The sequence below is a fragment of the Oryctolagus cuniculus genome, chromosome 7 (genome assembly GCF_964237555.1).
Source record: "Oryctolagus cuniculus chromosome 7, mOryCun1.1, whole genome shotgun sequence".
NCBI lineage: Eukaryota > Metazoa > Chordata > Mammalia > Lagomorpha > Leporidae > Oryctolagus > Oryctolagus cuniculus.
Genome location: NC_091438.1, coordinates 17,311,234 through 17,335,623, shown reverse-complemented (window position 1 = coordinate 17,335,623; position 24,390 = coordinate 17,311,234). Strand labels below are relative to the sequence as shown.

At 52.5% G+C, this 24,390-nt stretch overlaps 2 long non-coding RNA genes across 3 annotated transcripts in view; one reads left to right on the top strand and one right to left on the bottom strand.

The window, feature by feature from the left end:
• The window catches only part of LOC127485670 (uncharacterized), a 401,588-nt gene that overhangs the window by 125,426 nt on the left and 251,772 nt on the right, over window positions 1-24,390 (top strand). The gene's annotated exons all lie outside the window — the stretch shown is intronic.
• On the bottom strand, window positions 898-5,844 carry LOC103346095 (uncharacterized). 2 transcript variants are annotated; one of them, XR_007916662.2, is made up of 5 exons: window positions 5,425-5,844; window positions 3,472-3,630; window positions 2,510-2,632; window positions 2,290-2,368; window positions 898-1,173 (listed from the first exon to the last, which is right to left on the bottom strand). It is a non-coding gene; the product is annotated as an uncharacterized lncRNA (long non-coding RNA). The 2 variants fall into 2 exon arrangements; XR_007916661.2 differs by having other exon boundaries at window positions 2,290-2,397; window positions 5,425-5,843.

Here is a 24,390-nt window from a genome sequence, read left to right as displayed (position 1 = left end):
CTTGGGCAGAGCTGAGGAAGGGTGGGAGAGAGTCCTGGGCACTCTCTGATTGGTGGGGCAGGGGTCCTTTTCCTGGGCTCAGGCAACTCAGATCCCCATCTTCCCAGCATCCCCAAGTGCCCCCCACCCCGTGAAGTCTCCCATTGTGACCAGCAGGGCCCACTGTGCAGAAGCAGCCCAGCATCTCTTCTGTCTGTGCCCAGGGCTCTCCCAGCCAGCTGGCAACCAGCAGGCGAGTTCAGGTTAGCGGGCAGCCCTGGCTTCCAGGTCTGCCGCGTCTTGGCTGTGAGCAGAGAGATTTCCCTTGAGAACACATGGTTGGAATCCACTAGGGCAGCCCCAGGAGGGGGTGAACAATGCGCCTGGTCCCACGGGGCTTGCAGCTCAAGTTCCCCAGGAGCGCGGCTGGGGCCAGACGTGGAGGACTTTGTGGGACACAGGTGTTCTGTCCCCTGGCAGCCTCCCGCCCCCAAACCCCTCTGCCCTGAAGCACCCCCTGCCTCAGCCCTCCTCGGGCCACAGACTGAGACCCATGGTGGATCTGAAGAAACCCCTGCCCTCCACCTGCTCCTGACATCTGCACAGCTCTCATCACAGCAGGAGGGGAGCGCCCAGCTGAGGAAGACTCTGAAAACCTAAGGAACCTGGATCTCCCCTCCCCCACCCCATCCCCACTTCCTGGACAAGATGCGTCATCAAGCAAATGGAACTCTCCACAATCTGCCCAAGTGTTAACGCACTGCGCTTGTGGCAATAAAACACTTGAACCTGGCCCAGGTCTGTTTCCTTGAACTTCAAACTCTTCCGGATTCCTTCTCTCACTGAGTGAGACACTGGGACAGGGACCATCCTGTGTGAGGAGGCGGGGCCTGACATTAGGACACGCCCCCTCTTCCCTCCCCTGGTGCAGCTGATGCTTTGTAAGGAGACTGAAGTGGCAGACGCTGAGTCGTGACTGCAGTATCAGTAACAGTGTCTTTATTAGAGAGTCACAGCGTTTCCCCGGGACAGTGAGGCAGCATCCTGGCAGGTTCCTCCTCCTTTGTCCCTTCCTCCCTCTTCTGCAAGGTTTGGGGTGAAGCACCCCACCTCTAACTCTTGAGATTGAGCTGGGCCGAGGAGAGGCCATGAGTTTTCATTTTAGATGCTGGTGCTCAGCCAGGGGTTGCAGGCCTGTGGGGCGTGGTGGACAGAAACAGCTAAGTGGATTAAGCTGTTCTCCTGGAGAGGCAGGAGAAAGCTGAGCCATCCCTCTGTGTCCCCTAGACACTGGGGGGAGGGGGGCAGATGGACGCTCGTGTGATGGGCCTGCCCTTCAGACTGTCTCAGAAATGTCACCCCTAGCCTGCCATGGCTGTGGCCACCATGCTCCCAGCTTCTCCTTTCCTGGGAACTTTCTCACAGGGAGTACAACTGGCATTTTTTAAAAAAGATTTATTTATTCATTTGAAAGGCAGATATGGGGGAGGGGTTCCATCTACTGGTTCACTCCCCAGTTGGCCACAATGGCCAGAGCTGCTTCGATCTGAATCCAGGAGCCAAGAGCTGCTTCTGGGTCTCCTACATGGGTGCAGGGGCCCAAGGACCTGGGTCATCTTCCACTGCTTTCCCAGGCCATAGCAGAGAGCTGGATTAGAAGTGGAGCAGCAGGGACTCAAATCGGCTCCCATATGGGATGCCGGCACTGCAGGTAGTGGCTTTACCCACTATGCCACAGTGCCGGCCCCATTATTAGTTCATTTAACAATAACAACATGTGGCTGGCATTGTGGCACAGCGGGTTAAGCCACCACCTGCAATGCTGGCATCCTTGTATAGGCACTGGTTCCAGTCCTGCCTGCCCCACTTTTGCTCCAGCTTCTTGCTAGTGCACCTGGGAAAGCAGTAGAAGACAGCCCAAGGACTTGGCCCCTGTATCCACATAGGAGACCCGGATGGAGTCCAGGCTCTTGGTTTCGGCCTGGCCCAGACCCAGCCTTTGAGGCCATTTGGGGAGTAAACCAGTGAATGGAAGGTCTGTCTTTCTCTCTGTGTCTCTTCCTTTATCTCTGTAACTCTGCCTTTCAAGTAAATAAAATAAATATTTTAAAAAAGAAGTGTAGCACATGCAATTATCTACAGTGGATAATGCTTGATACTGACAGTAAATGGCTATGTAACTGTTTACATCGTTAACCTCGCTATACTTTTTATCTCAGAGTGACTGTAAATATACACACGCCATGTGTGTGCTTATACAAACACACACGTACCGAGAGGGACAGAGAGAGGCTACAAGGGACCGCTCACATTTACAGGGGAGGTGAAGTCCAAAGATCTGCAGTCAGCAAACTGGAGACCCAGGAGAGCTGAGGGTGAGAGTTCCACTCTGAAGGAAGGAGAGGGCCAATGTCCAGGCTGCAGACAAACAGGCAGAGCGGGACAACTCTCCTTTCTCGTGCCTCTCGGTCCACCCAGACCCCCAGCTGATTGGATGACTCCCACCCTCGTTGGGAGGGGTGTGGCTTACTTTAGTGGGAGGGGCACAGATTCCAATTCTGGTCTCTTGTGGAAACGTCCTCGGGTCCCAGGCGGGTGCACATCCCAGAATGAACTACTGCGGCTGGTGACGGTTGTCTGGGTTGTTCCCTTCCTAGAACAGGGCAGAGCGCACGCGGCATCCAACCCAGTTTTATTGTTTGCATAGAGAGCTAAGGGGAGATACAGCCCTGGGAAGGCAGGAGGCCCCAGCTCCCGGCCTCACTTGGGAGTTGACTAGCTGTGCCCTTGCTGTAGGGGAAGCTTTGGGCCGGTCACCCTCACAGCTCTTGTAACACAGTTGTTGACCCCTGAACAGCTCTGCAGAGCATGGCTGGGGTGAACATGGGTGCTGGTCCCCTCTGCAGCTGCTGGCCAGGGCATTGGATCAGAGAGAACTCAGGCTCTGGGCTGGGAGGCCTCGGAGGGGTCTCCAGCAGGCCCTACCACAGGGCCCACAGTCCTCTGACAGGGTCTGGCCTCCTGAGTCCCAGTTTGAAGGCCCTGTCAATGTTTGCATGGTGTCCTGCAGAAATCTGCTTCCAAGCAGGCACTGTTGAAGTCAGTGCAAACACTGTTTTTTAGTCTATCCAAATGGAAAATGATGTTTTCTCTTCCCGACTTGCCACCTGCAAAACTTGGGTGATTCACCTACCTTATCCTTCTAGATATTCAAGGATGGAGGCATCAGATGCCAGCGGTGAAGGGACCTCTGCAGCCACCCAGGACGCCAAGGCACAAGGGGGAGAAACGGAACTACGGCCCATCCTACACCAGGTCGTCTAGGAACCGTTCCCCCCAGCCAAACCCCATTCTCCTCCCCAGGCTGATAGGGTAAAAGCAGGAAGTGAGAAATAAACTCGAAGCAGATATCAGTGCCCTGACATAGACATCAAACTTCATCAACTGAAGAGGTAAATACTGATAGAACTTAAATACCAAATCAATAGTTACCCCGAGGGACAGCACGGCCTGAGTTGGAAGTTGAGATCTGCGTGTTCCAGCGCATCGCCGGTCCCCCATTGTCTTTATTAGGTGTGTCTGGCCCTTTCCACAGTGAACTAAAACTGGAAGATGTGCTCATAGATTTCTACAGGGCGCCAACACTGCGGGCTGGAAAGAGGTTCTTGATCACCAAGGGAGCTCATTCGCGTTAACCGAGGACCCGCCCCCGAAAGCTGGGTAAGGATCCCAGAATAAGCCAGCAGTCCATTTGCTCACACTGTTGGCTGAGAGGTCACCCAAATAGAAACTTCCAGCCGAAAGGCCACCAGGTCCCCGTTTGCTGGGCTTCACCTTGTCCATAGCAACACAGCGCATGCGCTGCACCTTGCGGCAGGCAGGGCACCAGTTCCCTGCTGCCCCACGGGTGGGGTTCCCCAGAGGACTTCTGGGAAACTCCCTTACATTTCAGCCCTGCTGGCCAGTCCCTAGCAGCCTGACCCGGGACAGTGACCTTGGGAGGGGAAGGAGCTGCAGAGGGTGTCTGTGGTGACGTGGAGGGACAGGGGGGACACTGGGCACACCTCTGCCAGCATGCGTTCAGAGAACCGGGACCATGAACCCAACATCCGTCTGAGTACCCTGCCTGTGTAAGGGCTCTCAGTCAGTGTTTCGGGGTTGGTGGCCTTTAGTGTTGTTGCTACTGTTGTTTTGGCTGAGTAAGTGAAGGATTCTTGAATTGGCTCGGGTTCTGATTAGACATAAAGAGCAAGTGTTGAATGGACATTTGGCGCAATGGTCAATCCAGCTTCCTGTAATGCAAACTCTGGGAGGCAGCAGGTGGTGGCTCAAGTACTTGGGTCCCGCCTCTCAGGTGGTTTCAGCCTGACCCAGTTCTAGCCATTGTAGGCATTTGGGGAGCAAACCAGCAGGTGGAAGATTTCTGTCTGTCTCTATGTCTCTGTTTTGCAAATAAAATGAAAATAATTTGTTTAAAAGGATGAATGTCGATGGGGAGGAAGGTTGTCACTTTTTCTAAGAGGAATTGTCGGTGGTGTGAAGAGAAGCTACACTGACAAGTCCTGGGACCCAGACAATGCTCTCAGGGGATGCTCTCACTCACAGGATGAGCTGCTTGGGAGGTGACCAAAAGACACAGAAAGCATGGGTCAAGAGGTGGGGAAATGTCACAGGCTAATTTTCTGGGAGATTGTACCCAGTGGATCAGAGTTCTTCCCAAATTGGACCTTGTGTTCTCCGGCTCCTGTATCCCCAGTTCTGAAGAAGGGAGAAGATGTGGGTCCACCCCTCTGGGATCAGGAGTTGTGTGTGTGTGTGTGTGTGTGTGTGTGGGTTGTGCATGTGCAGACATTCTAGCACAAGGAAGAAGGCACACATCAAGGACACAGAAGCCCGAGGGCGTGCGCCTCAGACATCCATCCACTCAGCACTCATAGACTAAGTAGTACTGGTGTGTATCAGGTGAGGTCTTAGGTGCTGGTTTATAAAAGTGAATGCAGCTGGTCGCAGCCCAGGCAGGAGCAGGAGAGTGCTGATCGTGGTCCAAGCAGTGCTACAAGGATGGTGCCAATTGAGGGGGGTGGATGACTGCTCAGTGTCTCGCAGCTGGGCCCAAGTTGCCCGGATCCTACTGGGCTCCAAGAACTCCTGGGAAGTGTGGTGGGATCCTCAGAGGGTCCTACTGTGCAGTGCAGAGACAAACAGGACGTGTGACTTCCTCTGTTCTGCTGGTGAGGTGGCTAAGGGCACTGGTTCTCAAATCCTGCAAGTGTGGGTTCAAGTTGTGCTCCCTCACGAACCAGTAGTTGGAGCTTGGGCAAGCCCCGGTCTTTTCTCATCCCGTTTTCTCACGTGTACAATGGGCGGTCCTGGAGCTGAGCTGCAATGCACAGCCCCTGTCCTAAAGCAGCTCTTTATATCACCGGAGTCAGCGTTGATGCTTACCATTGATGATGAATAAAACACCGTCCTTGGCTTCCATTTCCCTGTCTGTGAAGTGTTGAGTTGATACCCGATGATCTCAAGATCTCTTCTGTTCTCCTGCACCATAAGGATGGCTGATTGGATCCGTTTCCAGTTGCCATGGTGATGAGGTTGCTATGAGGACACTGCAATTCAAGCCGGCTTGGACCACAATTCTGGCGGTGGGCCTGGCTGGGCCTGGCGTGGTGCTGTACCCTCCCTCACATGCATGCCTGCCTGTGGTGTGTCTGGCACCCTGGCAACCAGAGTGGGGGACCCCTCTGAGGGAGAAGCACAAGAAGGTGGTTTGGGAGGTTCCACTCCTCTCCCAACATCTGCCTGAGCCTGTCTGCCCATCTGAGAGGGAGTTCTGCAGCTTCCTACCTTCAGAAGTCATTAGAGAGTAGCAAGGGCATGAAGACCACGAGGCTGGGTCAGAAAGTGTGTCCCGGGAGCGTGGCTTTTATTGTCACTCCAAATCTCCTGATGCCTGACCATTGCCTCAAACTCCTGCCTTCTCCCTGAGAGACAACCCAGCTGGGCCAGGCATTTAACTTTCACTTCATTCCCCCCCACTCCTTCTATTCTTTTTAAAAAGATTTATTTAAAAGACAGAGTTACAAAGAGAAAGGAAGAGGCAGAGAGAGAGACAGACATACAGACACATGCACACACGTACACACACACACACAGATCCTCTATCCACTGGTTCACTCCCAAAATGGCAGCAGACAGAAAGGGCTGGGCCAGGCTGAAGCCAGGAGCCAGGAGCTTCCTCCAGGTCTGCCATGTGGGTGCAGGGGCCCAAGGACTTTAGCCGTCTTCCACTACTTTCCCAGGTGCATTAGCAGGGAGCAAGATGGGAAGTGGAGCAGCTCAGACTCCAACTGGCACTTATATGGGACACCAGCCCTGCAGGTGGCAGCTGAACCTGCTACATCACAACCTTGGCCCCATTCCATTCTTTTTATTTATTATTTTTTTGACAGGCAGAGTGGACAGTGAGAGACAGAAACAAAGAGAAAGGTCTTCCTTTTGCCGTTGGTTCACCCTCCAATGGCCGCCGCGGCCGGTGCACCACGCTGATCCAAAGGCAGGAGCCAGGTGCTTCTCCTGGTCTCCCATGGGGTGCAGGGCCCAAGCACTTGGGCCATCCTCCACTGCACTCCCGGGCCACAGCAGAGAGCTGGCCTGGAAGAGGGGCAACCGGGACAGAATCCGGCATCCCGACAGGGACTAGAACCTGGTGTGCCGGCGCCGCTAGGTGGAGGATTAGCCTAGTGAGCCGCGGCGCCGGCCCCCCATTCCATCCTTAAAGAAACAAAAAGTTCAGGAGGAAGCACCTGGCTCCTGGCTTCGGATCGGCGCAGCACCGGCAGTAGCAGCCATTTGGGGGGTGAACCAACGGAAGGAAGACCTTTCTCTCTGTCTCTCTCTCACTGTCTAACTCTGCCTGTAAAAAAAAAAAAAAAAAGAAACAAACAAAAAAAAGTTACATAATAAACAAGGGCCACTGTAAAAGCTTCCACCTGTACAGACAAGTGCAGGGCAAAGTAAAAGTCCTTCTCCTCTAGCTGCCATCCGCTCTTCTCTCCTGAAAGCGCCACCATGAGCCATGTGGCTTTTTCTCCTACCTGGTGTTTTGCAGAGACACCATGGATCATTAAACTGAAGCAAAATGCAGTGCCACCTTTTTGATTTTTCACTGATGGTCTCCTCTAACACAGACTGTTTGGTAGCTCGGCTTTTTCATGCAAGAGAAGGACTTGTAGATCTTTGCAAATCAGTTCACTGGATGGACTTACACACCAAGAAAAATCCTGTAAATATTTGTTAAAAGACTTACTTATTTGAAAGCCAGAGTTATGGGGCGGGGGGAGAAAGAGAGAGAGCTTCCACCCACTGGTTCATTCCCCAGATGACCGCAAGAGCCACCGCTTGCCAGATCAAGCCAGGAGCCAAGAGCTTCTTCCAGGTCTCCCATGTGGGTGGCAGGGGCCCAAACACTTGGGCAGTCTTCCACTGCCTTTCTCAGGCCATAGCAAGAAGCTGGATTAGAAGTGAAGCAGCTGGAACACAAATTGGAACCTATGTGGGATGTTGGCTGTCACAGGTTTACCCTCTATGCCACAACTCCAGCCCCCCCCCCCATACATTTTTATGCCAATGATTTTGAAATTTAAAAATATATATATTTAGGGGCTGGCACTGTGTGGCTTAGCAGGTAAAGTTGCCGCCTGCAGTGCTGGCATCCTATATGGGTGCCTGTTCGAGTCCCGGCTGCTCCTCTACCAATTCAGCTCTCTGCTGTAGCCTTGGAAAGCAAAAGAAGATAGCCCAAGTGCTTGGGGCCCTGCACTGCATGGGAGACTGGGAGGAGGCTTCTGGTTCCTGGCCATAGATCATCCCAGCTCCAGCCAATGTGGCCATTTAGGGAGTGAACCAGCAGATGGAAGGCCTTTTCTCTGTCTCTCCCTCTCACTGTCTCTCTCTCTCAAATAAATAAATGAACAACATTTTTTAAAAAGTCACAGAAAGTGTATATTATGAAAAAACTATGCTTGGCTTTCAAATAAAGATTTATCTATTTGAAAGTCAAAGAGAGGAGCTGGTGCTGTGGCATAGTGGGTAAGCCACTGCTGGCAGTGCAGGCATCCCATATGGGTGCTAGTTCGAGTCCTGGATGCTCCACTTCAATTCAGCTCTCTGCTATGGCCTGGGAAAGCAATAGAAGATGGACTAAGTTCTTGGGCCCCTGCACCCATGTGGGAGACCCAGAAGAAGCTCCTGGCTCCTGGCTTCCGATCAGCCCAGCTCTGGCTGTTGCGGCCAATTGGGAAGTGAACCAGTGGATGGAAGACCTCTCTCTCTCTCTCTCTCTCTCTCTCTTTCTCTCTCCCTGCCTCTCCTTCTCTCTCTGTGTAATTTTGACTTCCAAATAAATAAAATAAGTTAAAAAAAAAGTCAAAGAGAGAGATATCTTCCATCTGCTGGTTCATTCCCCAGATGGCCACAATAGCCAGAACTGGGCCAAACCAAAACCAGGAGCCAAAAGCTTCATCTGGGTTTCCCAAGTAGGTGGCAGGGGCTTAAATGCTTGAGCCATCTTCTGCTGCTTTCCCCAGACCATTGTCAGGGAGCTGGATCAGAAGTGGAACAGCCGGGAAAGAGGTGGCTGCTTTACCCACTACACCGCACCACCAGCCAGTTAAAATTTTTTATGCTTAAATAAACTTATTGTCTTTTTTAAAGAAAGGATTCATTTACTTTTTTGAAAGTCAGGATTACAGGGAGAGAGAGAGACAGAGGAATCTTCTATCTGCTGGGTTATTCCCCAAATGGCCACAAAGGTCAGGGCTGGACCATGCTGAGGCAAGGAGCCAGGAGCTTCATCTGGGTCTTGTATGTGGGTGCAGGAAGCCAAGACTTGGGACATCTACCACTCCTTTCCCAGCAGCATTAGCAGGGAGCTAGAACAGAAGTGGAGCAGATAGGATTCGAACCGGAGTCCATATGGGCTGGCAACACTGCAGACAGCGGCTTAACCTGCCATGCCACAGCACTGGCCCAGGTAGACTTATCTTTTAATTCCACTTTTCATGAACTTTTTGAAGTATATGGTTGCACTTAGGGTCTAGCCAGATTGTCCAGGATGAGCAATTCTCCACAAGGTCTTTAACTTAATCACATCTCTTGCCATAGAAGGTAGCACACTCCAGCCCATTGTCACTACTTCCTTTGAGTTCTGAGCTATGACCCTCTGCACCACAGGAAGCTGTCCACCCATTTCCTGAAAGCTGTGTTACAATGTTTAATCTGCGGCCCCGGCTGGAGCTTACCCTCCCGGCACCAGGGGCTGTCTCTCACACAGCTCGTTCTGTGACGACTGCTGGGCACACGGAGACGATTGCTCAAGAAGCCTCCGTCAATGGGTCTCTGGTTCCTGATGTCATTGCAAGGGAGACTTTCTCCTCCGCAGCCATTCCTGCCCACCAGCAAGAGGCGCCCCCTTCTTAGATTTGGGGAAAAGCTTCGCTGCTTCTCTTTGCTGCTTCCTGTGACCTTGTAAGTGTAACTGGTCTCTCACAGTCTTCATCTCTCCAGATAAGGGGGGTCTTCCAGCTTTCTTCCGTCTGCATGTGTGTGCCCCCATCTCCCTGCTCACCCCTTCCACGTGCTGCTGGCCTTCTCATTTTCCCAGAGGTTACCTTCAGACATCTCAATCTTCTTTCCAGACTCCCTCACCTACTGAAGTAAGTCTTACAAGGCCAAGTGCATCCTTAGAATGTTAAAACCAAGCCTCTGGAGGCTGGCGCTGTGGCGTAGTGGGTAGAGGCACCACCTGCATATGGCCATATGGCCGCAGGTTCAAGACCCAGCTGCTCCACTTCTGATCCAGCTCTCTGCTGTGGCCTGGGAAAGCAGTACAAGATGGCCCAAGTCCTTGGGCCCCTGCACCCACATGGGAGACCCGGAAGAAGCTCCTGGCTCCTGGCTTTGGATAGGCACAGCTCTGGCCATTGCGGCCATCTGGGGAGTGAACCAGTGGATGGAAGACCTTTCTCTCTGTCTCCTCTCTCTCTGTCTTCTTCTCTCTCTGTGTAAATCTGACTTTCAAATAAATAAATACATCTTTAAAATAAAAAAGAAAACCAAGCCTCTCATACAAATATGGAATCAATGCACGTCATAGATTTATCAACCGTGGAACTACCAAAATAGTGGCATTTGTTCAAACAGGGGGACTGGGGGACAGATTTTGTTTAATCAGCCGAGGCAGGCGTGGTAAAGGCAGCCTGCTAAGTGAGGGGCAGACATGAACCACACCCTGCAGGGAACAACACTGCAGGCTTTGGGGTTGTCTTCTGTTTCAGACAGAAAGCATTTGTGTCTCTGCTGACTAAGAGTCTGCAAACTGCATGTAACTTCAGAAAGTCCGATTGATAGTCAATAGCAAGTCAAAGTAAGGGATTTTTGATAATTAAGCAAGCTATGGCCTGTGTGCAGGCCAGTTTAGGTTCCAGGGTGAAACTGGGTGCTGGGGCACAGACAACCATTTGTCTTACTGCTGCTGAGTGTTGGGTTTTCCTTATGTAAATGTAGGACACATGGGTCCAGCTTCCTGGGTGTGAACGCCAGGGCCCAGAGCCCAGCCAGCCCCGTTCCTGCCCTGCGCCATGGGTCTCCCCAAGGCTCCCTGAGATTCCTTGCACAGAAACCAGAGTGCTTTCTCCCAGAGGGAGAGGTCGGAGTCAGGAAAAAGAATCCTTGCATCGCATAGCCATGGGACAGTTCAGTGACAGCTGTCAGAATGCTGCAAGAGCAGGCTTGGATGTGCGGGGAATTTGGGGTTTAATGGGAAGCTCCCCAAAATGCCAAGGATGGGAGAGAGGCCGGAGGGAAGCACCTTTTCTGGAAGCTCCACAGGTGTTCCCTGAAAAGCGATGTGAAGCCAGCCAGCGTCTCTCTGGCGTGACAGGTGTCACTGCCTTCTCCCCTCAAACAGCCTCCAGCCTCACCTGCTCCTCTCTGGTCATTCCCAGAGCCCCGTGATGGCAACTGGAGCACGAGGCTCTTCTCCTCGTCACTCCCCATGTGAGCCAAGAGCCCTCCAGCACTCACAACCTTTTGGGTAGGACAAAGGGAAGTAGCCTTCTTGGTCCCAGCCCTGATCTGTAGCATGGAGACAACCGCCCCAGCCCATTCCGCATCTCAGGACTATTCAGAGGATGAAGAGATGCAGGAGATGTCAGAATACTTTGAAAAACCATGTGCTGGGGCTGGCGCTGTGGTGCAGTGGATTAATGCCCTGGCCTGAAGCGCCGGCATCCCATATGGGCGCCGGTTCTAGTCCCGACTGCTACACTTCTGATCCAGCTCTCTGCTGTGGCCTGGGAAAGCAGAAGAAGATGGCCCAAGTCCTTGGTCCCCTGCACCCACATGGGAGACCCGGAAGAAGCTCCTGTCTCCTGGCTTCGGATTGGCACAGCTCTGGCCTCTCCTCTCTGTGTAACTCTGACTTTCGAATAAATAAATAAATCTTAAAAATAGATTTGTTTATTTATTTGAAAATTGGAGTTACAGAGAGAGGGGGAAAGAGAGCTGGGGATGGGCGGTGGGGAGAGCATTTTCCATTTGTGGTTTCACTCCCCCGATGGCTGCAATAGCCAGGAGGGCCAGGCTGAAGCCAGGAGACAGGAGCTCCATCCGGGTCTCCCACATGGGTGCAGGGGCCCAAGCATTTGGGCCACCCTCTAAGGCTTTCCAAGGTGCGTTAGAAGGAGGAGGATTGGGAGTGGAGGAGCCGGTTCTCAAACCGGCACCCATATGTGAGACTGGCATTGCAGACAGTGGCTTTACCAGCTATGTGACAATGCCGACCACCCGACAGCTTTCTGATCACGATTGTGCTGCTTTGTCTGGGGACTTTGAGTGTTCCTTTGGGGACAGGTATTTCCCTCATGAGAGAAGGAAGTTCTCCTATGGCTGCCTTGCATGCTTGGCCATTGTGAGTCATGTGTGAGATGCAGAGCCCCCGCCAGCACTGGCGTTAGGACAGACTGAGCCAGGCTCGTGGGTGTCCCTTGAGGGTCTCGGCCTCTTGTTTTCCTCTAACTCACCCCATCCCCAAGTGCCGTGGCCTCAGCCTCACATCTCCATTCCTGCACATCAGTACCCCTCTCTCCTTTCAGGCCCAGGTTTCTGCTGCCAACAGGTGTACAGATCACCTGGTTCCCAAGCTCTGCTTCCAATCGCCCTGAGTGGCTTTCTTTTTTCTTTTTCTCTTTTTTTTCTTTCTAAGATTTGTGGCACAGCAGGTTAACACCCTGGCCTGATGCGCCAGCATCACATAGGGGATGGTGCCCCTGCACCTGTGTGGGAGACCCAGAAGAAGCTCCTGGCTCCTGGTTTTGGATCAGCTCAACTCTGGCCATTGCAGCTAATTGGGGAGTGAACCATTGGATGGAAGACCTCTCTCTCTCTCTCTTCTTATCCTAACACTGACTTTCAAATAAATAAATAAACCTTTTAAAAAAAACTCGGTTAAAAAAACACATGTACTTTCCAAGAAATATTTTTAAGTTCATTAAGAAATAATTATACCCTGAGTGCAGATCTCGGTTCAATGGTCTCGTAATGCACATCCCAGTGCCTCCAGCTTGCCTGAGCCTCCCTTCCCTCATCTGTCAAGGGGAAGCATCAGCAGGAGCTAATGTTTCTGCTTCTTGGCTTGTGGGGTGGATTAACTGACGTCTTCCTACGACGCTGGAGGTGAACTCTGTTCACATCCTTCCTACAGGGGAAAAGTCTGGGCTCCAGGCACCGTCAGCAGATGACCACGTCCCCGACCAGCTCCCAGGGGCAGGGTTATCTCCAGAGCTCCCAGCCCACCTACAGGCCCACCACCAGGCCAGAGAGCAGTGGGGGCCATCACCAGCCTGTGCTCAGCGAGGGCTGCCTGCTGTGTTGTCACCAGCACGGTTGTGACCACCAGCCCAGGACGTCAGGGTCACCCAAAACTGTACACTTCTCATAACAAACCGTCCAGCCCTGCAATGGCTTAGAGCAACAGCACCTGCTTTTTTGAGATTCTGTGACTCAGGTGGGTGGTTCTGCTCTGAACAGTGTCCCATGGGACCGTGTCCCTTGTTAGACCACAAAATGTTCACCAAACGTGTCTTTGCCAAATCCTTCCTACCTGGGGAGGCTGCTTGGAGCTGATCTCTAAGGAGCAGAAGCCAGAGAGGCAGCGTGGAGTAGGGACCCTACCAGGGCTGGCTTCCAGACTGCACGGTGATAATGAAGACCAGCAGGCTGCACGGAAGGTGCACCCACAGCCCCGTGGCAACTGGGGCCAACTCTGGTTCCTGGATGCTGGGTGTGTGAGGGCTCATTTTATGTGTCAGCGTGGCTAGGCCACTGCACCCAGGGGAGCCGTGAAACACTCGTCTGGTTCTCACCATGCAGAGAGATGAGCTTGACATTTCCATCAGCAGACATGTAGTAGAGCAGATGACTGTTTCTAACATGGCTGGGCCTCAGTCAATCAGACAATGACCTTAAGAGACAGTGTATGTATGTGTGTTTGCATATATATATATATATATATATATATATATATAAAAGCAGCTTGAGAAAGGAATTCAGCCAACAAAGGGGCTTCAGGTGCAAACTGCTACATCCACGCCTCCCCGGGTCTCCAGCATAAGCACACGAGCCAATTCCCCACTCGCTCTTCTCTGCATGCATGCACACACACACATGCACACACACACACGCACACACACACATGCACACATGCACACACACACACATGCACACATGCACACATGCACACATGCACACACCTACGGGTTCTCTTTCCAGGGAGGCCCTGACTCACACAGGTGTTCTGGGGCCTCAGGAAGGGAGGGTATGCAGGCAGCAGGGGACCCTGGGGAATGTGTCCCGTATCAGCAAATGTCAGTCCTGCTCGTTCTAAAGGCCCTCACGGGCTAGCAGGGTAGGGGCAGAGCGAGGTGAAGATAAGCTTGGCTGACACACCCTGGGATGTCTGGGGAGGCCCCACGTCTCCCTGGAGCCTGCTGGGGGCTCCTCCCCACTCCCCCTGTGGGTTCAGTGTCTCCACCCTGCTGGCTGGAAGATCAGCCCACCCCACATTCCCAGAGCTGAGCACGGTGGGGCTCAGGGTGCCGTGCAGGGGGTGCTGAGTCCCTCGCAGAGCTCAAACTCACTGCCATGAAAATGCCTCGGTATCATTTTGTCCTCTCTGTCACACAAGTCCATCCGGTGGAGTTTCCTGAGGCTGAAAGATGCAGGATCTGACAACAGACCAACCTGCTAAACGATAAAGGATTTGCAAAAAAAGGAGAAGCAGCCCCATTCTTTTCTGTTGTGGACAATGTGCATACTTTGCATAAATGTTATGTATGATAAGCAATGGGTGTTATTTAGCAAGGGTTTAGCTGTGGATATTTTTGGTGTCTCAATTTTCCTTTCTGATGCGGCCCATACTGAGAGGTACAATCAAACTCTTCAGGCCCTCTCTTTTCAAAAGCATCCCCAAGTGAGAAAGTTTGAGAACACAACTTGCACATTCTCCCCTCTTTCTGCAAGTAAATCTGAGGCCTGAGCAGGCACAGCAGGTGGCAGGGCCAGGTGCCTCCTGAGCTCTGCCAGCCTGCACTAAGGGGCAGGTGTCCTTGCCCCTAGGGGGGTGGGCCTGGCTCAAAGCCCCCCAACCCCACGAGGAGGGGCCTCCCCAGTGCCCACAGCCCCCATGTACCGCTCCCTGTCCCCCTGAGCTCTGTCAGTCTGTCTCCTGCCCTTCATGTCCCTGCCTCTGCAGCCCACCCAGGGCCTGTGCAGTCACTGCTCCGTAGGTGTTGGTTGAGTTGATAAAGGACCCACCCTATAAACAGAGGCCAAGGATGCAGGTTTCAGAGACTGGCAGGAGGGCCACCCTGAGCCTGGGCCCTCAGTGTTCTCCCTCAGCACCAGGAGGTCTGTGTTGACCCCACCCCCCACCCCGAGGCCCTGGGCAGCCCTGACTTGTGAGCTCCAGGCTGGGCCTGGCTGGCCCTGCACCCTTGCTCAGCAAACCCCAGTCCCCTGGGCTGAGGCCCCAGATCAGCCCCACCCCTTAGGAAGCCTATATCAGCCAATGGTCTGGTTTGCCAAATGAAAAAAGTAAAAAGAAATAGGTGGTACTCACTTCAACCTTGCATCTGATTGCACTGTTGCCAGCACATGACCCTTCCCACAGGTAATTCATGCAAAATGTGCCAGGGACCGGTGCACGTTTGGGGGCACTGATTCTTTAAGATCCAGTGTGTCCCTGCGATGTATAGCCATGGCACCTGCCAGTTCCGAGGCCCCATTATCAAGCACCAACGTGAAACGTAGTCCCAAAGATCAATACAAACGCGTTTAAAGGGAAAATGATTTTCACCGCTTCCGTCTGTCAGTTTAAATTTGCCAGATTTAAAAAATTTGGTTTCCAGCCAAAGCAGTGTACCCTTTCCAGACTCCCAGCGGCGGGTCTGGTGGGAGCAGACTCTGCCTGGTGTGACTGCCACTCAGTGGCCGTGTCTGGTACTGCAGGGTCCCGCTGGGATTTGAGAACATTCCGGCACCTTCATGTGTGCTCTTGCTTGAGTTTTCCAACTTTTTTTTTTTTTTTTTTTTTTTGTGGGGAGCAGGCATGTAAGGAGAGACTACATAGATGAAAACAGTGGGCAGAAGTCTGGAGTTGTGTGTGTTCCATTCTGTAACCAAGACTGGAGGATTGAGCAAACAAGGGACAGGAACAGCTGCAGAGAATCCCAACTCTGGAGCCTGCTTTTCCAAGCGTGCTGCGGGAGAGCTTGTCCTGCAACATTGCACTCACAGGGGTTAGACCACCACCCGCCAGGAGCAGTTAGAGCACCAGGAAGTCCACTGGAGTGATATCTCCGTGACCTAAATTGAACTGTCTTCCTTACAGTACATTATCTGCCCGGGAGGAGACAGCCACCATTTTCTGAACAGACAATGTAGGGAGATGCGTGTGGCTGGTGTGCATGGGCAGGAGGGGTGGCCCCCTGCACTTTTGCTGTATCCCAGACACTCCCCTTACCTGGCATAGCCCTGTCACCTTTACCTGTCCCAGGTACATGGAGCTTTCCTCCTCCAAGCAATGCCCACTTGAGGCTGATTCATCTGCGACACCCCAGCAGATGGAGCCCTGTGTCCGGTAACGTTTCCAGGTCACCAAGTCAGGGCAGGCAATCTTTGCAAGAAAATCTTGTCTTCCTGAGACACGAGCTTAGATAGAAATAATTGGGATCCATCGAACACCTGAAAGGCAAGAGACTCCCAGACAATAACTGGAAGAGAGTTTCCACTAGGGTTGCCACAACCACACATCCCAGGATGGGCACTTTCCACAGCAGGCCTTTATTTCCTCACAGTTCTAGAGGCGGGGTGTCCAGGAGCCAGGGGCCATCAGCACTGGTGTCCCCTGACGCCTGGCTTCCTAGCTTGCACCTGCTTGTGTTGGAAAGAGAAATCACTTCCCCTCTTCCTATGTGGCTGCAGTCGGGCCCCGCCCGTATGACCCCACTTAACTGCTCCTCCTTAGAAGTCTTGTCACCAAGTAAAGTCACATGGGGATTAGGGCTGCAACCTGTGATTTTTGGAGGACACAGTTCTGTCCTTACAGTAGCCATTGGCCCATTTTATAGCTAAGCAACTGAGGCTCCGGGAAACTCTGGCTTGCCGAAGTTCACACAGAGGCAGTGTCAGATCATGGATGCACTGGGGCCTGAGACAGGAGTCTCGTCACCCCACAGATTGCTAAAGGGCTTTGCTCATCTCTCTCCAGCTGCCCCGGCTTCTGCACAGAAGGACGCATGATGGAAAGACTCCCAGGGTGCACGAGGGCTGCAGGAGCCAGGAGCGCTGTCTGGGCAAGCTGTTCTGAAACTTGAACGTGCACCAGACCCTGCCAGGCTCGTTACAACACGCAGGGCTGGGCCTGCCCCGCGGCTCTGACTCGGGCCGTCTGGGGTGGAGTCTGGACTTTCCACTGCTAACCAGCTCTGCTGTAACTGTTCTAGGCATATTCCAGAGGGCACACTGCATCGTCAGGAGACGTAGGCCATGACAACACAAGTCGTTATCACCGTTTGTAGCAACTGTCACTCTCTTTCTTTCTTTTTTTAAAATTTATTTATTTTATTTGAAAGGCAGAGTTACACAAAGAGAGAGAGAGAGAGAGAGAGAGAGAGAGAGAGAGAGGTCTTCCATCCACTGGTTCACTCCCTAAATGGCCTCAATGACCAGAGCCGAGCCGATCTGAAGCCAGGAGTAGGAGCTTCTTCCGGGGTATCTCATAAAGCTACATGGGCTCAAGCACTTGGGCCACCTTCTGCTGCTTTCCCAGGCCACCAGCAGGGAGCCGGGTCATTGGCAGAGCAGCCAGAATTAGAACCGGTGGCCGTATTTGGGATGCTGGCGTCACAGGTGTCGGCTTAACCCGCTACACCACGGCGCCGGCCCCCACTGTCACTTTCTATGTCCTGGGGAATTAGCCTCCAAATGCGAGCAGGGATGGGTGTCCCTGCCCTAAACTGAACAAGAGTGGGCTCCACTTCTAGCTCGACAAAGGCCGACTGCTTCCTTCATGAGATTTTGCTCAGTCCTCATTAAACTTGATGTAGCTCACATAGTTGCATGAGTGAGTGGATGTTTGTAGTAGAACCAACTTTATGCTTGAAGATCAGATTTGCAGGCCTCTCCGAGCGGGGTGTTCCCGATCCCCAACTCTGACAGCCCTTCCTCCTGGGGTCCTGGCCCCACACCTCACAGCTCGCTGCACAGAAGTGCTGTGAACTTGGCCGTGACACACCTGTAATCAACACTGCCGACTTTCCCAAGCGCCTCCACATGTCTAGGAAAGGACCCGGGGAGACCCAGGACTAGGAAAAGGCAGGGAGAGACCTCGACCCATCAGAGGGAGAAGAAACCCGGGCCTGAAAGGAGAGAGGGGTACTGATGTGCAGGAATGGAGATGTGAGGCTGAGGCCACGGCACTTGGGGATGGGGTGAGTTAGAGGAAAACAAGAGGCCGAGACCCTCAAGGGACACCCACGAGCCTGGCTCAGTCTGTCCTAACGCCAGTGCTGGCGGGGGCTCTGCATCTCACACATGACTCACAATGGCCAAGCATGCAAGGCAGCCTTAGGAGAACTTCCTTCTCTCATGAGGGAAATACCTGTCCCCAAAGGAACACTCAAAGTCCCCAGACAAAGCAGCACAATCGTGATCAGAAAGCTGTCGGGTGGTCGGCATTGTCGCATAGCTGGTAAAGCCACTGTCTGCAATGCCAGTCTCACATATGGGTGCCGGTTTGAGAACCGGCTCCTCCACTCCCAATCCAGCTCCTACTAATGCACCTGGGAAAGCCTTGGAGGGTGGCCCAAATGCTTGGGCCCCTGCACCCACGTGGGAGACCCGGATGGAGCTCCTGTCTCCTGGCTTCAGCCTGGCCCAGCCCTGGCCATTTCAGCCATCTGGGGAGTGAAACCACAAATGGAAAATTCTCTCCCCCCACTCCCCTATCCCCAGCTCTCTTTCCCCCTCTCTCTGTAACTCTGATTTTCAAATACATAAATAAACCTTTTTTAAAAAAATATTTATTACTTATGCAAAAGTCAGAGTTACACAGTGAGAGAGGCAGAGAGAGAGAGAGAGAGAGAGAGAGAGATCTTCCATCTGCTGGCTCACTCCCCAGAGAGCCACATCGGCTGGAGCTGCACCAATCCGAAGCCAGGATCCAGGAGCTTCTTCCAGGTCTCCCATGTGGGTGCAGGGGCCCAAGGACTTGGACCATCTTCTACTGCTATCCCAGGCCACAGCAGAGAGCTGGATCAGAAGTGGAGCAGTTGGGACTAGAACCGGCGCCCATATGGGATGCCAGCACTTCAGGCCAGGGCGTTAACCTGCTGTGCCACAAATCTTAAAAAGAAAAACAAAAAGAGAAAAAGAAAAAAGAAAGCCACGCAGGGCGATTGGAAGCAGAACTTGGGAACCAGGTGATCTGTACACCTGGTGGCAGCAGGTCTGTGTCTGCAGTATCAGGGAGAAGCCCGAGGGAAGAGGGTGGGGTTTTGTTTTGTTTTGCTGGGGGGCGGGCTGCTGGTTTTCTGCATGTGTGACCCCCTAATCCTTTGCAGAGACAGGAGTTGCAAAGCCCGGGTCACACTTCTCTTGGTTCTAGAAAAGCGTGTAGGTCACTGATTTTCCATCAAGCAAGGGAACAAAAGGTCATCTGACCACATCCCGTCATTCAGGGCATCCGCAGCATTGCCATAAATGTCTGTTAGGGATTGCAGTGAAGACCCGGACAGCACCCCTGACACAAACCCACCCCTCCAAAGGCTGTGAAGAAGTCGACTGATTGGATGCCTGGCAGAGAATGGCCACAAGATAACAAGAGAAAGTGTGGGGGGTTGGGGGGGAGCAAGACTTGGGGGGCGCAGGACGAGAGAGAGGGAGAGGCTCTTGGGTTCCACCAACGGGGAGCATGCAGGAACCAGGCCCCAGCCAACCTTTTAAAAGCAAAACGAGGTCCTCTGATGGCTGCACACGTGCTGAGTGGTTTTGCACAGAGCAATCTGGGAATATGTTGGGTGCTCCTCCTTTGGGCCCCTCATGCTTTCTCGGTTCCAGAATATTTAGCACCCCAAAGTCAGAGGGGACAGTGGAGGGCCGTGGGACAGTCCTCTATCACCCTCGGGCTCCCTGGCATGTTGGGAAGTCGAAGCCTCTGTCAGCTCAGAGGCCCTGGAACCCTCCCCAGCTGCAGTGCCCTTGCCACGTCTGGCCCAATGTGGTGCAGATGCCTGAGGTCTGGGGCTCTGTGCCAGACCACCTGGATGTGCACTGCTGGTGTTGTCTGACGCAACCTCCCACCCCGTGCTCCAGACCTGAGCAGTACCCTTTCCAGCTGGGCCCTGGGCCAGGGGCCTGCGTGGAAGATGGACTCTCAGGGTGAGCGTGGCCAGGGTGGCTCTCAGCTGCCTGGAGGCACAGCTGAAGACCCCTTCTCCTAAAGGCTGCAGCTGGTGCGCTGGGTACTGTGGCTCACAGGGGAGTTTGAGGAGGGAGGAGGCTTCCCGGGAGGGGTTGGGGTGAATATCCTGGAGACCACTTTAACCATGGCACCTTAAGACATGTGCCTTCATTCCCTGTCCCTGCTGGGCCTGCAACAGACCACCCATGGAGGAGCGTGTGTGGATCGCAGCCGTCAAACATCTAAGCAGAGACAGGAAGTGGCGGGCGGTGGCAGGAGGACATGGACCCCCAGCCCTCTTGCCCTGGCCTCATTTCCCACATTTCTTCTAAGAGCTTTCTTTCCTCTGCATCCAATGTAGGGGGGTGTTCAGGAGGAGGCCTCTCCATTGTTTACGGAGGACAGAGCCCGCTCTGACAGTGCCAAGCGTTTGGAAATGGGCTGCTTCTTGGTGGAAAACCAGAGTGCTTGCCTCACCAGCTGGAAAGGGCTTTGCCGTGAGCTCAGGGGAACCCGGCTGGGCTGGGGCTGCTGTCTGGGAAGCTCCAGCCAGACCCTCCTTCCCAGACACGGAGAGTCTGTCCCTGCCAGCTTGGAGATCTCTGCCTCCACGTCAGGTTTTGTGGAAGGGCTGGACTCACCTCCCACACCCACAGCAGGTGCAGCCTTGCAAGAGGAGACGATGCCAAGGAAAACATGGCTCAGTTTTCAAGGCAGCTGATATCTGTTGAGAACTTGGCACCCGCCCATTCCCAATCTGCCAGGTGCATCAGGGACAAAGAGGAAGTACGTGGCCCCCAGTGGCCTGGGTCTGAAGGTATGGACTCCTAGTGAGCCCAAGCACGAGTCAGGGAGCTGGAGCCTCTGGGGTAATCAGGTGATAACTATGTGCAGCTCATTGTGACAGATTGGCCACTGCTCTGTCTCATCTGACACGGGGCAGGGGACAGGGAGGGACCATCAGGGCTGGTGTCCCACTGTGTTGTGCACTCGAGTGAACCTTCAGGGCTGAGTAGAATTTGCCTAGACCAAGCAGGGACAACAGAGATGAGCAGGATTTGCCTAGACCAAGCAAGGGCAAAGGTTTGGGAGTGACCCCAGGCAGTCAAGAGGCCAGCTGCCAGTCAGTGGCCCTCTTGGTGAGTGTGGGGAGGGGACATGCATCTCCATGACTGGCTCCAGAGACCCACTTCCCCTTGAGACGGCCTCCTTGTACTTCCAGGCCTGGCTGGGGCGCCCACCTCACACTCTTGTTAACAGGAATCAGACAAGTGACAATAATTAAGACAGAGATCTGAAAAGCAGAATGAAAATAGGTGCTGTCATCTGGTCTCCAGTTCTCATATGGGGGGGAATGGAGACCGTGTGGGGCAGAGTTAACCTGACCTAAAGAGAAGTCTGGCTTTGGCCTTGCCTGGGTGGTCCCCCAGCCCCCTGTGGTGTCCTGCTGCAAACGAGTGTCTTTGCCTGGGAACTTTGGACACTGGACCATCTCACTGTAAGTGTGACTTACAGTGGGGCTTTGGGACTTGCCCTCAGCTCTGACCTCTGGAAGGAAGGGAGACTCGAGGTCAGTCACACAGGTAGCACGCAGTCTCACCCCAACAGCAACTCAGCAGCAGAGGCTCAGGGGAGCTGAGGTTGATGATAATCCATCACGTTGTCGTACGTCATTGCTGGGACAGGTAACACCCCAGACTCCCAAGGAGAGGGTGGCCAGGAGCTCCTCATCAGATCCTCCCAGATTCTGCCTCCTGATTCTTTCTAGGCTGGTTCCAATTTGAATCCTCTTTTTTTCCTGTCTTAGTGTCTTAGTTAAGAATATTGCTTGCTTGAGTTCTGTTGGTCATTCTATGAGGTCATCAAACCTGGAGGAGGTAGTGGGACCCTTGAACTCAGGGCTGGTGTCCCAGTAAGGATTCATGTGGGTATCCTGCCTTCCGGATGTGTGCACTCCGCCTACATTTCTTTACAGAAACTGAGCTGCACAGATGCAGTTGGCAGGGCTGAGCCTGAGGCCTGATCCTGAGCTGGGATGTCTCAGGTTTTCCAGCATTCAGTTGGGTGAGCATTTTGTTGGAAAGGGGGAAAGTTAAAGTTATTTTTCTGGAATCATGGAGAATCTTGCCAGGGGTCAGAAGGAATGGGAATATTTGACTTCAGCAACAGAATGTAGATAGATGTTCCTATAACAAGTGAGGATGGAATGGGACCATTTTAACAATTCAATACTTTCTGACTCATTGAATAGACCCTAGTGCCTGTTGCAGGATAGATCCTGCTGCTAATCAGACGTAGTTTATCACTTGCCAAAAGCAAGCCTGGACCGGAGCAGGTTGCCAAGGGCACCTGGAAAGTCCTCACTGTTCCCTTTAGTCTCAAAACAAATATACCCACAAGGTTTTCCAATCTGCTTACCTTCAGGAAAGGTTACAGAGGAGCTAGTGTGTGAGAAGGAAGGAAGTGGTGCTCCGTAGGGGGAGGGCGTTCCTGGCAGCAGGGACAGGTGTGGGGAACACAGTGAGCTTCGTGTTCTGGAAGCTGCTGAAGTGTAGGAGGGAGAAGTTACACCTAACTGACAATGCTGGCTCAACTTTCCATTGACCCTCAAGTCCAGCCCGTGAATCCTTTCTCCTAATTTTCTGAGTCCTAGAACCATCAAAGGACCACTGACTTCTCATCAGCAACCATGGCAGCCAGAGGATGATGGGACAATGTCTTCAAAGAAAAGAAAAAGAAAAACAAAGCTACCAGGAATTTAGTTTCTGTACAAATATTCTTTAATAATAAAAATGAATAAGGAGATTTTCAGGTTAAAAACAATGAGACAGTTAACTTTGAGCAGAAATGTTCAAAGAAGTTTTCCAAACTGCAGTGAAAGATTCCATACAGAAACTCAGAACTTCAGGAAGAAGGAAAGATGGTCAGAAATGCTAAATATATGGATACATTCATGTGTTACCCAAGAAAATTATGTTCAAGGATGGGGACAGGTTGCAAGGTTGTCTAAGCACAGTGTAAAAAATCAGGAGTGTATGTTGCAAATGCTGGCCAAAGAACAGAAAAATTTAGCTTAAAATATATGGGTTCTATGCCTTAATGGGAGAGTGGAGATTTCCTTTCAAAGAATTACTGATTCTTGAGGAAGCATGGGAAGATGGGACTCTGTGGGAAAGATGTGGAACCTTTTCTGACCCTCAGTGCTCCCCTATAACCCAAAACATCAGAGCAGAGTACTGTCTGCAGGCCAGCCATGGACATGGGGCAGCCTCGTCCCAGGCCTGGACCCTGCCAGGCAGTGCCAAGAGCAGGAGAGTGAGTTGTGAGAAGCCTCCCCTCCTTTGCACTGTTGGTCCCTTAGGGAGGCGCCCTCCTGGGAACCCAGGATGGACTTTGCAGAGTGTGGTATGAGGATGCTGGCATCCTGGAGACAGAACAGCCTTATCCAGCAGCGTATGCTGTTCTCAAGCCAACGTTGATCCTTCCTCACTTGTTTAAGGGGAATGCACACGGATATTTCAAAAGGTTCGTGCAAAGTGCATTTTATGAGAAACCTGTGCATGGATTTTCAAAATTTCTTTTTGAAAACAAACTTATCTTTTAATTTCATTTTCCATGAATTTTTAAAGTACTCTCATTTTTGTTGGAGTACAGGGTTCAGGGGCTCAATGACTTGGGCCATCTTTTAATTTTTCTTTTTTTTTTTATTCCTAGATCATAGCAGAGAACTGGATCAGAAGTGGAGCAGCGAAGATTCAAACCGGTGCCCATATGGGATGCCAGCACTGTAGTCGGTGGTTTTACCTGCTACACCACAGTGCCAGCTCCTAGGTATGTTTCTTTTTAGGGGAAGAGTCCAGGCCTGTATATCTTCTCCTCTTCTTCTTTTATAAGGATATCGACCTCTGGCTTTAAGGTCCACCCTCATTCAGGATGATCTCATCTTGAGTTTCTTAACTGTGTACAAAGAGCTTTTCCCAAATATGGTCACCTGCAGATTCTGGGTAGACAAATCTTTTGGGACCTGCCTTCACCCTACCTGAGCTGATCAGCCCAAAAGAGGCTGCATCAAATTCCATCTTACACATAACCCCGGGGATCAGCTAATGCTGCCATAGTCCCATGGGACAGGCCGCCCTTAATGCAGTGCTTGCAATGACAAGCTCTTTATTTTGTGTTTCACCAGTCTGCCATCAGTGGGGGATCTTCCGGGTTTGGCTGGGATGGGGTGGTGCCATGGTCTGAATGTGCCCCACCCCAAACTTCTTGTGTTGGAAACTTAATCCCCAAATTCATGTGCTGACTGTATGTGGAGGTGGGGCCTTTGGGAGGTCACTGGGATTAGACAAGGTTATGAGGGTGGGAGGCCTGTAATGGAAGCAGTGGCTGTG